This window comes from Camelus ferus, chromosome 16 (assembly GCF_009834535.1).
Source record: "Camelus ferus isolate YT-003-E chromosome 16, BCGSAC_Cfer_1.0, whole genome shotgun sequence".
Taxonomy (NCBI): Eukaryota; Metazoa; Chordata; class Mammalia; order Artiodactyla; family Camelidae; genus Camelus; species Camelus ferus.
Genome location: NC_045711.1, coordinates 19,662,083 through 19,673,683, shown reverse-complemented (window position 1 = coordinate 19,673,683; position 11,601 = coordinate 19,662,083). Strand labels below are relative to the sequence as shown.

The window sequence follows — 11,601 nt, the reverse complement described above, 5'->3', positions numbered from 1 at the left end:
AAGAGCAAAGCAGCTCCCTGCTCTCTTCTGGCTGTGGCGTCACAGGCAGAACAGCAGTGCTGTTGCCCAAAGCTCGCCCCGTCCCTGATCGCCAAATAACCCACAGACAGGGGTCTTGGAGCCTAGAATAAAAAAGGCAGGGCCAAGGGAACTCCCAGCAGGCTGGTGCCGTCAACACTGTGTGCCCCCTCGGGGATGGGGTGGGGTCGGTACACAGCCAGAGCTCAAACAATAAAACATCGATAACAATCAACAGAACAATTTTCTCATCAGAAGACTTAGGATGATGTCATGATGCCTCCAGGCGACCACTTCTGTAGAGGCGAGTGGTTACCACTCTTTCCATCGCTTTCTCTTAGAAGCACTCAAGGTGTGGTCTCCTTGGTAATTCAAGCTATTTTGTAAGGTTAAGGTCCTGTGACCTTCTCCCTGGAGACTCAGAGGCCAAGCAGGATTATAACTTTTAATTACTGGAATAAAGTAGAAACAGGAAGATCGATAGCTTTAAGTTTTAGCAATGGGCCTGGAACTGTGAGCAGCAAAAGGTCAGTCAGGTCAGCTGACTGTTTTAAGGGCAAGCATAAGAATAAGCAATCCGTTAGCCTAAGTGTGGCCATTTTATTAATCCTCTGAGGTTATGCACTTAGTTACTAAAAGGGCTTCACTTCACACATCACATTTTTAATCCACCTGGATTTCCCTTTCAAATAACAAAAATGCTATTTCAAGTAAAAACAAAAAAATTCACCAGCCCCCACTTAAAATACGTGGGCAGACACAAAAAGCCACCTTTTGTGTGGTTTCATTGATAGGGAACACCTGGGAGAGGTGAAGACATCCAGAGAGAGAGAGAGGATTGGGGGTTGTCAGGGGCTGGGGGAGGGAGGAGGGGAGTGCATGCTCTGGATACAGGGTTTTACTTTGAGGACAGAAATAGTCTGAAACTAGACAGTAGTGATGGCCACACAGCATTGCAAATGCACCTCATGCTCCTGAATTGCACAATTTAAAAGGGAAAAAGTTGAAATTTTATTACTGCAGATTTCAAACATAAAAATAGAGGATACTGTAAATGATGTGAAAAAACAAAGGAAATTACAGAAAAACCAAATGAAAACGATGAACAGAAACAAGTTTTGGGTGGAGGAGCGGATTGATGGTGGGACTGTGGAGAAGACGGTGTTGGTGGGTGCAGAGGTGGCTAAGCCTGAGGGGGTAGTGATGCCTGAATTGGCTCTCGGTTGCCTAGAGGTGTGGGTGTAGGTGCAGGAGGAGCTGCAGGAGTGAATGTGGGGTCTCCCTGCAGGGCTGGTGGAATGTGACCCAGCTCTGGGTCTCCTGCAGGAACAGGCACAGGGTCTCCCTGCAGGGCTGGTGGAACTGGACCCAGTCCTGGGTCTCCTGAAGAACAGGCTCTGGGTCTCCCTGCTGGGTAGGACAAATTGGACCAGGTCCTCGTTCTCCTGCGGGAACAGGCACAGCTTCTCCTTGCTGGCATGGTGTTTCCTCGTCTCACTCTGGGTCTCCTGCTGGATTGGGACTTTCCTTTTTTTGGTCTCTGGCATCTTCCCCTGCCCCATCTCATCTGGATTTACATCTGTTGGAAGTGGAGAGAGATTTAAGTCTTGTGGAAGTGCTCATGCTGTGAGAGAGGAACAACTTACCCATGTGCCTTTTCAAGGACAGAAATCTTCGCAGAACTTTCCAGACAAGTCCCACCCAGGAACTGTCCACAAGATGTGTTCTGTGACTGCACTCCACCAAATGGGTGGTCTGAGGCCAGTCTTTGCTCTGGTCCCAACAGCAGCCTCTGGGTACACCTCTCTGTGTGGCCCAGCCCTTGCCCCTCCCTCACCTACACACATGCACCCATGCCCTTCTCACTTTGGGCTCTGCCACAGTGTGGTCCTGGTCCTCCAGCTGACTCACAGGGAAGTTGGCTTGGTGCTCCAGGTTGGAGCTGGGTGTGCTGAGCTGCCTGTCAGCCCCAGGCAGGACCCTGGGGAGTGGCCTGGCTGGTGTCTGGGCAGGAGGCCTGCACTGTTCATCTCTGGGCCATGGTCCAGGGGACCCCTCCGTGTCCACACTCACCTGGAACCTGTGCTGGCCCTCGGCAGTGTGACACACCAGCCCCTCACTCGGGGAGGTGGAGTGGGTGTCCCTGTCCACCAGCTCCTCTCCAGTCTGTACATGGGGCTCTGCAATGACAGTGACCAGCAGCTGGCCTGGCCTGAAGGTCTCAGAGCCCTGCCCGGCCAGCTTCACTGCTGCTTCTGCCCACTCAACCCTCTGCTGCCAGATCAGGCTCAGACCTTGGTCTGCTCAGATAGTCACCCATGAGGGAAGGAACACACCCAGAGGGCTTGGGCTCAACCTCAGGCAGAAGGGCCCTGCCCCAGCTCTCCACATCACAGCCCACCAGCCTTGACCCAGGTTGTGGACATGACCGACCTCTGACCCTTCCTCAGCCTGGTCTTGCTTGAGGCAGGACCCCCACCCCCAACATGACCACCCCACCTTCACCATCCAGAAAGGGAACACAGGGCTACCCGGGCGGAATCCGAGTAGTGGCCTAGTCTGGGCAGTCCTGCCCTGGGCCTCCCTGTGTTACCTTTGGGTCTCTCTGGGCAAAGGGCCAAAGGCGTCTGGGGTGAGACCTGACCCAGTGTTGGCAGCATTGGTAAAGGCCCTCGCTGTGTGCTTTCCTGAGGCCACGGCCTTGGGATATTGGGACACAACAGAACATGTTTGTTTGAGTGTCTCAACCAAGTGAGCTGGGTAGGGTCTTTTCTAAAGAGTGGGTGCCTGGTTACCTAGGTTCCAAGTTCTGTTAGCCTCTATTGCCAGGGAACTGAGGTCACTCCCTGGGGTCCCCTAATCCAAGCTTCCTCCTTACACCAAGCTCCCCAAGGGCCCCTCTGGGCTGCCGACTGCTCACCTCCCACCCCATACCATGTCCACACACAGTGACACCAAGCCAGCCCACCCCACAGCCCTGGGGAGGCCTGGGTGCAGCCAGGGCCCCAGCTCTGAGGACACAGCTGGGTTCAAACCTGGCTCCCCCTCCTCAGAAGTGCTGTGACCCCGGACAAGCCACATGCTTCTCGGGTCTCCCCAGTCCCCCATCTGCACGATGGGGTGCCTTCTGGTCTCTGCTTCCTAGGGAAGCCATCAGGTCTGTAGACTATAAACACCTACAGCCCCTGTAACACCCGTGGGCTGGCATCACAGGGAGCTCATGCACAGACTCAGCAAAGGAAGGATTCCACAGACGGCTGGCGGAGCGCAGAGCACACCCCACACAGGCCTGGGTCTGCTCTGGGGTCTGGAGAAAGTCACCCTCCTTGCTGCCTGCTTCCCAGTCCCCCCGTGGGCGGGTTGAAATGAAATACAATTCAGACACTGTCCGCTCTGGCGTACACCTTCCAGGTCCTCCTGTTATGTTTGGACTCAGGTGCCAGTGTCTCATCTCGGCCCGTGTGGTGGGCTGCCCCACCACGGCTCCCTGCGTTCTTGCCTCCTGGTCACTCGGCCTCGTGTGATCCTCACACCCATGCCTCCAGGGTGGATGGACCTTGTGACTGGGTTCCGACATGTAGACTGACTTCTCCCAGAAGGCCGAGTTAACGGCCCGAGTCAGAGCAGTAGAACTGGGGAAGGGAAAGTTATCAATATCTACACTGACTCTAAATATGCCTATTCAACCCCCCACACCCATGGGGCTACCTGGAGGGAGAGGAGACTGCTCATCTCAGGGAATAAACATTAAAAGTGGGGGTGGGGATCATGCTGCTGATGGAGACTATACTCCTGCCCTAGGAGGTAAGGGAGCTTACTCACTGCAGATGCCATCAAAAGGGAGAGGCAGAAATAGTAACAGAAAACAACAGGGCGGACTTGGCAGCCAAGCAAGCAGCTGAGGGTGGGAACAGACCAGCTGCTGCTCCTACTGGCCGCTCAGACCCTAACTCCTACATTCCCATATACAGCCCAGAAGAAAGGGAAAGGCTTTGAGGTGGGGCTGTTTAAAAGCCCAGAATACCCGGGTGGATGGTTAACCGTCATGGGCAGCTGTCCGTCCCATGCGCCATTGCAGTCCAGGCCTCCCGGGAATCTCACGAGAGCACAAGTTATGGGCAGGAGGCCCGTGTCAAGGTCTCATCAAAGCCATCACTTCCCGCAATTTCCTAGATGGAAAATCCCCTTCCAGGCCCCTGTATTTATAGACTCAGCTTTGGCAGGAATGGCTGAGAGAGGATGGATGTGCTCCATGGCCGGACACTCGCTGACCACCACCTGTCCATCCCCATCCCCCATCCATGGTCACCCCCCCCCCCGTGTCCATCCCTGTCTGACCCTGCACCAGCCCCACCCCCTCATCCCTTTCCATCCCCTTGTCCCACACCCACCTGCTGTCCAGTCCATCCCATTCTGGGCCCATCTGCCTGTACCTCTCTGGCTCCCTGTGGTCTTGTGCCCCACAGGAAACCCTCCTTTGAAAGCTCCAAGTGCCCACACTCCCCACCTCAACCCCGCACACTCTCCAGTCCACTTTGCAGGGATCCTGTCAGGTGAAGACAAGGGTGAACACCCCACCTGCTGTTACCAATGGTGGAGACAGGGATTTCCTTCTCTTCCCAGCCCTGGTTTGGTCATATGCGGGGTGGTTTCCAGGGGTGCTGGGTGGGGCCAGGCCAGGCCTGGGGAACTGGGCAGGGCTCAGGGTGCCTCCCAGCTGAGAACAGCCCAGCTGTCCACACTGACAGCATGGTCAGCCAGTCCCTCTGTCGTCCTGTCGGGCACACTCTCCACCTTCACCTGCTGCCCCGTCTGGTCTGTCTCCTTATGGGTGGTCAGCCCCTTGTCCCCACCACTATCACCCCATAGCCCTCGTCCAGCCTCAGGGCTGACCCAGGACCCTCCCTGGGCGCCCCCAGCCATCCACCCTAAGCTGGTGTCCACAATCCTCCTGAGCTGACAGGTGAGGGGTCTCACTGGATGCCCCCAAACTCTTCAATCCAACAGCATCCGGGGGTCAGCCCCATGCCCAGGCAGATGTTCCACCATCACTGACCCCAGCTGATGGCAGGAGTGGGCATCAGGTCTGCTGCCTGCACTGCTGTGTGTCCTGCTGTGCGCACACACATGACCCTGCCCCAGGATGTAGGACAGGTGACCTACAGAAGGACGTGAGGAGGCGTGACTGACCACAGGGTGGACGTCTGGTCCCGGCTCAGCAGCCAAGGGCAGCTGTGTTCTCACTCCTTGGACCCTTTTTCACCTGGCTTGACCATGACCCGGCCTTGTTCCCACCCCCATTGTCCCTCCACTAGCCTCACTCTTGTGAACAGAGCAGGACAGTGTGCTCAGTGGCTGCAGGCTGAGATGTACTGGGCATTCTGGCTGGTTTGCGTGTGCCTGTGCTGACCACACTGTGCACCAGGGCCTGTGCAGTGTGGGTTCACCTGCCCACAGAGAGACGGAGCCTCTGCTCCTGGCTCCAGGAGTTCACCCGGGTCTTGCAGGAGTGTCTGTGCTGCGTGGGCCTCGCTCCAGGCTGGTCGGTACCGACAGCAGGACACACAGGGCTTCCTGAGTCTCCGCAGGGGCTGGAGGCCGAGGTCAAGCAGCAGGTGGTCCCCATGTTGATGTGACAGACCCAAACAAACCCTGCACTTCAGGACTCAGGTGGGCTTCCTGGGGCAGCCACCCTTGAGGGACCCCTGAGCCCACTCTTGACCTCTGCCCTCAACTGACTTTAATGGGCATCCTTTCACCGTAACAAACCCTGACTGAGTATGACAACTTTAGGGAGCTCTGGGAGCCTCTGAGAAAAGAGAGGTGGTGGAGAGGTTGTTCCAGGGCCCCTGGCCCTGCAGTCTGGGTCAGAAGCTGGGGGATGTTTGGAGCCCTGGAATGTGCAGAGCCCCTCTGCCAGGGAAGGTGGAGGGGACCCAGGTTGTAGGGAAGTCCAGGCCCCTCCTGGGCTGAGGCATCCCTAGCCCCCATGGATCATGAGGTGGCCAGCTCCGTCCTGCCCTTTTCAGCCTCCAGGCCGGGCCCTGGCTTTTGTGAAATTCCCTGGGAGGGGATCCTGGTGCCGGAGGTGCCCTGAGGCTGTGGCCCCTTGAGCCTCCAGGCCCCTCCAGGGAGACTTGTTCCGGGAGAAAGGGAGGTTCTGATGGAACAAAGCTGGGTCTGCCACCCACCCTGAGTGCTGGGGCCAGACTCTGAGAGGGGGGCTCCTTCCCTCCCAGGACACACAGGACACACAGGACACTCGGAGTGCTGGCCACTCGACCCTGTGAACGAAAATACTGCAACCGTGTCAGTAAACAAAGAATGCTGAAACCAAGTCCTCAGCGGCTGCCGCCACCCCCCCAGTGAGGACAGGCCTGCCACCCGGCCTCTGCAGCCACTCAGTGGTGCCCTCTGAGCAGACTCAGAATAAGAAAGGACAGGATACTGGCCCTAGATAGCTAGGTGCTTGTCAAAGGAATGAATTCAGTGAGCCCAAATGTTTGCTTCCTCCCATATGTAGAAAAGCACTAAATTGTTTAACTTGAGATGCCTGGTTTCTTTAGATAGCAAGCAATCTTTTATTGTTCCAACTACCTGGTCTTTGTTGTAAAGCTTCTATGTATCCTAGCTCCTCCCCTACCTGTTTGGAGCAGTTCCTCAGAACGATCTGAGAGACTGTCGTCCCGGCTCGAGTCCTCCCATGAAATAGAACATAACTCTTAACTTTTAGGCTGTGCATGTATTTCAGTCGACAACCCCCACGCAACATTAAAACCCTTTCCCAGGGCAGGCGTTTGGGTGAGAAACACCATCTAAAGGCTCACCCAGGTGAGCCTAGCTGCATGCAGAGGTGGCCACCTCAAGCTGGAGCCCTCACAGCTCAGACACCTACATCCTGAGCCTTTGGGGGACAAACACCTGGGCTCTGCACATTCCAGGGCTCCAAACATCCCCCAGCTTCTGACCCAGACTGCAGGGCCAGGGGCCCTGGAACAACCTCTCCACCACCTCTCAATGGGGCAGGGGGTGGGTCTGGGTCTGGCTCTGGGAGTAGGGAGAGTTGGAAAATCACCCAAAGGCCTGTTCTCCCTGCATTGACCATCCCCAGGTGAGCCTAGCTGCATGCAGAGGTGGCCACCTCAAGCTGGAGCCCTCACAGCTCAGACACCTACATCCTGAGCCTTTGGGGGACAAACACCTGGGCAGCCCCATACTTGCCTACATCTGCTGAGGTTAGGTCCAGCTCTGTCTTCTTCATGGCCAAATTCTCACCCCTCCCAGCAGGCTTCTTGGGGGCTAGTGGAGTGGGGATGTCCACGGCAGGATTGTAAGTTCCATGTCCACACCACGGTCATAGGCCTGCACACAGTGCAGCAGGCTGTCAATGTGGTGGAACGTGCAGTGGTCCAGGGACCCGTCCAGCCTGTTGGGGATGCCCAGCCTGAGCAGGTGTCTGACTACTGTGGGGTTGGCATAGAGTATGTACAGGGAGCCCTGGCCATGCTCCCACACTCCCAGGGAGGATGCCTTGACAAGGTCCCTGGAAAGACCTAGAGGTCAGCCAGTAGTGTCCCCTCTGCCCACTGAGTTGCAGCAGGAAATCAAAGACACCTCTGTGCAGAAAACAGAACACTGCCAGCTGGCAAATATGCCCTCGGCTGGCATCTGGGAACTGGGCTGCTGTACTGGGTTGAATGGGGGTCTGCCCCAAAGTTATATCCATGTCCTGACCCCCAGAACCTAGGAAAGGGACCTTATTTGGAAATAGGGTCTTTGCAGATATAATTAGTTATCGATCTGGAGATGAGGCCATACTGGGTCAGGGTGGCCCTAAATCTAATGACATTTCCTCATAAGACACAGGAGGAGAGACAGACACAGAGTGAAGATGGAGGCCAAAATGGGAGGGATGTGGTAACAGGCCCAGGGATGCCTGGGCCCCCAGAAGCTGAAAGAGGCAGGAAGTACCCTCCCCTGGAAGCTCTGGAGGAAGTGCAGCCCTGGGACACCTTGATCTCAGGCTTCTGGTTTCCAGGACTGAGAGAGGATAGGCTTCTGCTGGATGTTTCCATAGCAGTGTCAGCAGGCAGCTCTGTATTTGCACCCAAGTTTACATCTTCTGTGTAAACACACTGAGAGCCTTTCCTGACCCCATGCCCCCTGCCGACTACCTCTGCATGCCAGCCACCAGCCCCAACCCAGGTGTCAGGCTGACTGCCTGTCCCCATCTCATCCCTAAGGGAACGGTGGTCTCTGCCCATGGGGTGGGTGGAAGACACACCTACAGCCACAGAACCAGCTCCTTGGACAGTATGGCCCCTCATGGGCCTGGACCATTTGCTCTCGTCCCCCCACACCCGATCACCTGACAGTCATGATGCAGTGACACTGGTTGCCAGCATCCAGTCACAAGGGGCCCAGAGGCAGTACCTGGTGCCAGAGCAGACATGCCTTTCCACAGGCAGTGGACATACTGATGTTAAGATTTGTGTCTGGGAAATAAACTGAGGCCCCTAGAAGTTGATATGCATGTGTAGACTTGAAACCCACGTGCAGGGCAAGAGCTCCCCCTGGTCACTGGCTCAGAAGTTTCACAGGTGATGACCACACCAGTGCTTCCTGCCCAACCTCTCTGAGCCTCCCTGGTGGGCACGGCTGGACCCATAGTCCATGGGCTCCCTGAACCAGAGCCCGAGAGGTCTATACTGGCAGGGCCTGGGGGTGAGCGTGGTCACTCCAGCATCACTCAGCTCCTCCTCTCAATGACCAGTAGAGGGAAGGCCAGTGGAGCCCAAGGGCCAGCATGGGTGAAGGTCAACCCATCCCTCCACAGGGACCCCCACAGCCCCACCCTGCTTACTCAGGCCCACTGAATACACCTCCCAGTACCTGCATCCCGTGACCTACATTCCTGGTGTGGACATCCAGTAAACAAGCTGTCCCATATCTTCTCACACAGGACACAGCCCCCTCCCTTCTCCCTGATGACAGTCTGGACCCCACATGTCCTGAGAAGGAAGGGGACTGAGGAGGAGTCCGGCCTGTCCTGCCCACCCTACAGGGGCAGCTGGGCCTTGAGGTCTGGATGCTTCCCTCTGAGATTCAGAAAACAGGAGGACCCACTAAAATGACCCCATCCTGGGCTCTGCTGCAAGTCAGCTCAGATTTACTTTCCTGATAAGGAAATGGGATCTGTGATTCCCCTAAAGACTGTTCTGCAAAGTTTCCACCAGACCCTTTGCTACCCTGTTCTGAGCAAATTACTGGTCAATCCACGCTGCCATCCCCCATGAGCAGGCTGGGAAGCTGAGGCTCCGAGGAGCCAAGTAACCACGCAAGTGCACAGACGTGAGGACACAAAGGTCCATGACTGCCACACTCCCATGGTGGCCACCAGCAAGTTCCACATCCCCCCTCTGAGGGAACTGACTCACAGAGCCTCTGCTGGACCTTCCGCAGGGGTTTCCAGGTGCCTCCTGCTAAGGAAGAGGATGTGTCCCCCACCTGCCATTGTCAGTTCTCCCCAGACAGATGTGAGGAAGCAAGGAAAAAGGCAATGGGGGCCAGGAGAGGAGGGGTACCTCAGGTGGGTAAATGGAAAGCTTCTAGAAGAGTACCCAGGCCAGGACCATCTGTGTGGCCTGCAAATGCCAACTCAGCATGTGTGCCAGGACTGTCCATGTGGCCTGCAGGTGACAACTCGGCATGTGTGCTGTCACTGGTGTGGCTCCAAGCCCTTTCCTCCAGTCTTTAAGGTCCTTGCACGTATCCAGGTGGCTTCCCTGCGAGCGGTGGATAAACTTCAGGAGAAGCTGGCCTGGGGTAAGTTAACATTTACTCAGAGACACCTCCACACGGTCCACCAGATTTCCAGTGAGGATGCTCCTTGCAGGGGGCTGCTGGCTGCACATGAGAAAATTCCGCACCTCTGACCAACTTCAGAATTCTGTTCATCAGTGTATCAAGTGTCCTGAGTGGGTTTTCATCTGTGTAACTGTCAGGTTCTTAATTATCAACATGAGTCAGGATTGAAATAGTTACTCCCTCGTGTACAGGTGTAAGAACCTGGGGAGGTGGTGTGCAGCTGGCACCCTTAGGGATGGGCTTCAGACTTGACCTCTCAATATGCCATTGCCCAGCCACTGCTTTAGGACTTCCAGTGGTCCAATGCTGACTTTCATAATCCGGTCTGTATCTGCCTATAATGAGTCCCACACTCCCCAGATCCTACAGAGCAGGTTCTGTGTGGCTGTCTTGTGGCTTTTGTAACAAATGACCATGAGCTGGGTGGTTTAAAACAACAGGAAATCATCCTCCCAGTCCTGGAGAGCAGACCTCTGAGATCAAGGTTTTGCAGGGCTGAGTCCCCTCCAGGGGAGGGTACTTCTGCCTCTTCCAACTTCTGGGGGCTCCAGGCACCCTGGGCTTGTGGCAATTTCCCTCCCATCTCAGCCTGTGTCTTCCTGTGGCTTCTGCTCTGTGTCGGTGTCTCTCCTCTTCTGTCTTTTGTAAGGACACTGTCATTGTATCTCCCTAACCCTGAATGACCTCATCTCAGATCCATAACTGACTATATCTGCAAAGACCTTTTCCCAGATAAGGTCCCATCCACACATTCTGGGGGACACATCTTTGAAAGGGGCCACTATTTAACCCACTATCTGTGCATAAAAAAATAACCCTCTCATTTTAGGAGATCAACAAAGTCCCATATAGACTGGCATGAACAGCAGCCATGTGGGTGGGGGTCTGGGGAGAATGGGGACCCCAGAAGCACCTGGAAAGGATCAAGGCCCGGCTCCATCAGAAGGTGAGGTCTTCGACTATGGGATCTGTGGAAACAGCCCTTCCACACTGTCTGTGGAAGAGGGCCTGGTGCCAGGTCCAGGAGTGGTTCCCTTGCAAAGCTGGCTCATCTGGGATTTCCTTGTCCATAGCATCGTGTAACCAATAACTGCAGGCTTGGAGGAGTCGCTGGCTGGCACGTGATGACAGCACTGTCACTTTAGGCTGAGCAAGACTGGAATAGGAGTGTTTGGAGGAGATTCTGGGAGATTGGGAGGCTTGGTTGTCACAGAAACCAATGAGGTTTGCCCAGGTTGTCAAGGAAGCGTCTCTAAGCAGAAGTCAGAGCTGGGGAGTGCACTCCAGGGAACTCTGAAAGGGCCTGCTCTGAAGCACCGTTACCTGAGTGGTGGTCTCAGTGTGGGCTGTGGTTTGAGAAAAGTGTGTTGAAATTAAGCCTTAGTTTCTGTTACAGTTGGGGAGGGGTTTGTAAAGCACCTTGGCTTTTAGGGCAAATGTCTGTTACTGGAACAAAGTGTCCCCCCGCCAAAATGGGCTGAATCTCAAGACATCTCTGCCCCCTTCACATGAGAGTCTGGGGGAGTGGTTGAGTCTCAGGGCCCAGGCTCTGTCCACCTTGCTTCTGCTCCCCAGCTCCTGGGTGGGGAGGCTCCAAGCAGCACGGGGTGGGGTGACCATGTGGGCACCATCCCTCTGTCCTGGGACACAGGCTGGCCAAGGCCCTCACCACCTCTGCCAGTTCCCCTTGGTAACACGAGACACGGTGGCCCAGTT

The 11,601-nt window shown here is 55.6% G+C and overlaps 1 pseudogene; it reads left to right on the top strand.

The window, feature by feature from the left end:
• Positions 1 to 1,119: 1,119 nt before the first annotated feature.
• LOC116669234 overlaps positions 1,120 to 11,601 on the top strand; it is a 22,180-nt pseudogene continuing 11,698 nt past the window's right edge.